Genomic DNA, 5,242 nt, shown 5'->3' on the forward strand with positions numbered 1-5,242 from the left:
TTTTATTTCCTCTTGGCTTAGTCGTTTTAGAATTAATATAACAAGTCCAGCCATCTCCCTCCAGGTGTATGCACAATCAGAAATACAATGCACTTTTGCCTAATGGTAATTACTGAAACCAGCTAACACTTTTGCCTAGTCTAGGTGTACCAAATGGCTGGATGTTACTGTCCATACACTTCTTAAAGATTGGAAAGACCTTTGATCCACTGCTGCTTTAATTCCATTAGATGATGCACAGCTTCACATAGTATTACCTTGGCATACCTTAGGATTAGCATGTTTAAAAGATGGTTCTTTTATGAAATGAAACAAAATCCAAATAGTTATCTAAAATACTGCAGAGCTGCTCCAACAGGTGTTTCTTGAAGAGTAAACGTGATAAAGTGATGGAACTCTTTTTTCTGGAAGTGTTTTAAGGAAATGTGGAAATGTCCCTGAGGTAAAATATACACTATGTATTTTGGAGACCTTGTTACAGCTCAAGATGCAGTTTGGAATTAGAAATACTCTTTTGAACTAGAAAGAGTTTTGGAGAGATTGAAAAATCTGATCCTAGCCCAGAAAAAAAAGAATTTCACCTTCACAGCATTCTGCTGCAGTGATTCCTGCTGACTGTGAAGGAATGATTAGATAGGAAAAGCACATTCTCCTTGGCAAGTGTATTATAGTTGTTTGGACCTGTTTACTTTTCTGATGAATACACTGCTTCATTTTTTCCAGTTATCCACCTGGATATATTACTTTCTGTTCCTTCTTAGGCCTTGCTGATAGAAGTATTCGCTCCGTTGTTTTGTCCTCAGGGATAAGGTGACAATATTACTAAGAACAGTGTTTGTTGGTGTTGGACTGTGTAATAATAGGAAAGACAGCACAGTTGAGAGTAAGTCTGTCGTGTTCCTAAGATAAACTCTGATTTTTACAATTGTACCTTACTCCTGATACAAAATAAGCCGTAAGGAAGTGGCCTCATTTCTTTAAGGGCTCTTTCCTCAGGCAGCACTGTTCCTTTTTGTTTCTTTGATATGGTAACCGCACATTATTGTCTCCTAATTTGACTTTCTGTTTCACAGCACCAAGGTCTCAGGAGTCAACCTGAGCATTTTCACTACAGCTGAGCTTTCAGTGGCACAGGAGGACACTTAGTTTAATTGTACACATTTGGAGACACCAGAGTCTTCACTGCAAGGACTGAGTGAGACTGATGAAGTGAGGACATCACAGTGTGATCCCTGTCTCAGAGGCAGTGCTTGTTTCTGTCCAGGCCTATGGACACTGCATAAATTACAGGTTTAAAGGCAGCTTGGGGTTTATCTGGGAGAGGGTCATGAGCAGAGGCTTTAGTGTCAGGTATATTTAGTGTAAAATACTGAAGCATAGGCCTCAAATTTTGTGACCATCCAGGGAAGGATAGAAAGAGTAAATGCATGTGCACAACTGAAGGTCCTCAGGAAAACCAGACACAGTCAGTGTGGCCAACAACTATTCTTTCTGCTCTTGTTCTCAAAGGTGGCTAAAACACTTTAGTGAAACACTTGAAAACCGTGGAAAAAGTAATAATTTAAATATTTAATAATAATAAAACTTAATAATTTAAGAATACTTAAATTCTCAGCAAAGCTATAAAGAATTGAAAACAGAATAACTCAGTTCAAGACTTAACATTTAGCAGCTGCTTGTTACAGGGTCCTATTATCAGCATTAGAAAAGCACATAATTTTTTTGTTATTTGAAAACCAGCAAGCAATGTTTGACTAGTTCCTTGGACACTAAAGTTTTATTTCTGTTTTAAATTAAATTGCAGACCTTTAATGAGAAAAAAAAAAGAAAGAACACATCTCTGAATTACAGAGCTATGAACGAGATGTTAACACAGCCTAAAATTGTGGGTGGGTTCCAGTGCCCACACTGCTGCCCTGTGCACATTCCCACAGTCACTTCAAAGAGTGGCACAGGGCAGACAATTCCCTTCCTGAGCATTAATGGGCAAAAGAAGTTCTTCATTTCTACATTATGCTTTTAAGGACTTGCATTTGCTCCTCCAGGAGGTGTCTGCAGCAGGCTTTGGCCAAGCAGATTTTAACGTTACTCAATTTGTGTCCTTTTTTTAAAAGTTTGGAATCTGAACTAGTCTGAGATCTATTTCTGATCTATTACTTCAGCATCTGCCCTATGTACAGATCATCTAGTATTTTAAAATACCCCTTCTATGGAGGGAAATAAAGTAATCAGATTTTAGGATTTAAAATGTATTAAAGAATTACTGGCTTGTAAGGTACAGTTTGGATCAGATACTTACCAACATAACTTGTTTTACTGTCATAGCCCAGAAGAGCTCGGGTTAGCAACCAGGCACCACAAACAGCTTAAGCCAAGAGACAGCAGATGGATAGAGAAATATCCTGGGAGACAATGGTATGACATAAGTTTTCAGCAAACCTAGAGCTTACTCATTTTTGAGAGTTGTTTGGGGGGTTATTTATTTATTTATTGGGGTGCCCTAGGTACTTTGACAGAGGGGAAGGAAAAAAAGGAAGATTTTATGCCAGGTATTAGGGAAATCTGATGTTTGTTCTTCTCTCCTACTGAAATATTTTCTTTAAAGGTGCTGTTTTAAAAAATCAGTTACTTAGTACCCTTTTAAATTTCAAATCCCACTTTTGTTTTAAACGCAGATTGGCACATGGTAGGAAAGTTTCCACTTACAGAAACTGCATCTTTTGTAGCATTTAAAGAAAGCACATTTCGTATTTAACTGCCACTTCCATGTGCCTTTGAGCTTTGGTTGAGAGCTGAAGTGTTGCCAGAGAGCAGAGTTTTGCATTGTTTGTGTCCTGCCCAGATCTCGGAAATCCCGGCGGCTGCACTAAGCCCGTTCTCATGAGAGAGCTGGCACAGGGCTGCACATCAAAGAGCTTATAATAAGCATCTAAAGATTTGTTTGTTTATTCAAACTGCTGGAACTGGAGGAGATTTATTCATCACGAGAGCTGGGGCACATATGATTGAATTGGGATTTCCTCTCTCTCTAATGGGGAGCCTGGACAGACTCGGGCAGCAGCTCAGGCAGAGCCCCTGAGGAAGATCCTGCTGTGGCTGCAGAGGAACAGTTCCAGCTCTGTCCCTCCTGAAAAGCTCCCCGGGACTTGGTTGAGAATCTGCTACTGCACTTCACAAATGCATTTGCAGCTGTTGTGATACTGTTCAAGCACGAGGTCTTACAAATAATGGTCCTTCCCAGAAACCCCTGGTCCTTTAGGAAGTGTTGGATCTGGTGGAGCGTGGTATCTGGTGCTTGCTTATATCTCGAGTGCTTTCCTGATAATCAGTTGCATATAATTTTTGTATCTAGGTTTATTCAGCTTTATTACCCTTCTTTTACCAGAGATTTAAATTATATGTGGGTTTGATCTCAGATTATTGACATTGTTATGTGTCGTGGGATTTTTTTAATTTAATGTAATAACATTTCTTCATGTTTCAGTTTGTAAAATACAAGAATATAATTGCAAGGTATAAACTTTGACTAAATTAATTACGGAGGTGCTTAAAGAAAAATTTGTAAATTATTTAATTTAAATATTTGTTACATACTTTATCTTGTGAACCCTTTTGTACAGTGAGGAAATATTTACTTCTATGGGCTAAGGATGAAGAGGCTGAAGTCAAAGACAAATTGCTATTTATTCCTGTCTGGTCTTTATTGCTGTATCGTTTGTGAAGAACTATCACAAATTCTGCAGGTTACCAGTGTTTGGTGTTGACAGTTGTAACAAAAATTTAAAATATATTTTCACATAGAACATAGACTTCCTTTTATTTGATTTTAATAAAAGCAAGTCTAGTTGAGGAAGAGCTGTAATCCCAAAATCGAGGTTTTTAACTTGAGTTCACCAATACAAAAGGTAGTTTGTAGAACTGAATTAATCTTTGCTTTGCAGCCTGGTAGCTCGTTTTCCTTTGAAGTCTGAAAAGAGCTAAAAAAAAGCTGCACTCAGTGTGGTGCGCAGTGCTGGTGTTTCCTGAGGAGCTGACTCGTGGCTCCCTGGCAGTGACAGCGTGTGCTCAGGATTATTCCCTGCCCCCTGCCCTGACAGTGAGCTGCTGCTGTGGGAGATGGATTTTCAAACCTATGATTTGGCAGTGCAAAACACGATGCTGAAATGCCACTGTTGGCTTTCCTATGGGAGTGTTCCTGTAGGATTTTAAACAGGACTGAATTCGGAGTCTGCTCCTGGGGATTCTGTGTCTTGTGATGCAGGTGTGCCAGTCTGTGCCTACAGCATCCTGCTGAGGAAATGAGATACAGGGACAAAGGTACCTTTCAAAGGTATCTACCTTTTATCTTGCTGTAATCCAAACACAGCAGTTACCACAAGCACAGTCTGTTACAAGTGCTCTAGCAATCGTTTGTACTTCCTGCCTTTAATTTGTAACAGAAAATTTGATTCCTCAAATTGCTGCAACTTGCCATATTCACCTGCTCAGTGTCACCACAGAGGTGTGTTGTCTCTTGAGGCGTTTGTGTCACGTCTGTCAAAGCTCTGCTGGATCCCCAGTGCTCACCTGGCAGCGAGGAACACCGTGTGACAGGTACTGATGGAGCCGCTGCTTTACACGGTGACACAGACCCGCTGCAACTGAGCCCACCCCAAGGGAGGGGGTTTCCTCCTTTCTTTTCTCCAGTGCACTTACAGAGGTTTTTCAATCTTTTTTCTGCTTCTGAAGCTGGGGTGGTTTTTTTCCCTTGAGCTCCTTCACCGATTGTGTCAGTGGATCTTGTCAGATCCCATTGCGAGGATGTTTCAGTACGGAATTCCCATTGCAAGGACCTCAGTTCCAGATGAGCTGCCTCTGCCAGGGGATAGGCAGCATGCGTGAGAGAGACTGCTCTGATTACAGGCTGGACCTTAAGTAAGGACTGCAAGCTCAAGCAAAAGGTACTTGAAGCTGTTTTTCAGTATTTTGGTACATTTTCTCAGGTTGGACATGCAGGTACCATGATCCCTGTCATGGTAAGGACACCAGCCTTATGCTCAGTGCAGGGAGTTCATGGCATCATGATGTTAGGGCCCCCTCTCACATCCTAACTGCTCTGTTAGCTGGTATGGCACAGAAAAAGCACAGTGTTGTAACGCTGCCAAACCCTAATCACTGGAGCTAATGAGGGTTTCATTAAATCAAAATAGCAATATTAAAGAGGAAAAAAACACCCAACCAGCTCACTGTTTCCAGTCACCTG

Source organism: Neopelma chrysocephalum, unplaced genomic scaffold (genome assembly GCF_003984885.1).
Source record: "Neopelma chrysocephalum unplaced genomic scaffold, ASM398488v2 Primary Assembly neopelma1_188, whole genome shotgun sequence".
Classification (NCBI taxonomy): Eukaryota; Metazoa; Chordata; class Aves; order Passeriformes; family Pipridae; genus Neopelma; species Neopelma chrysocephalum.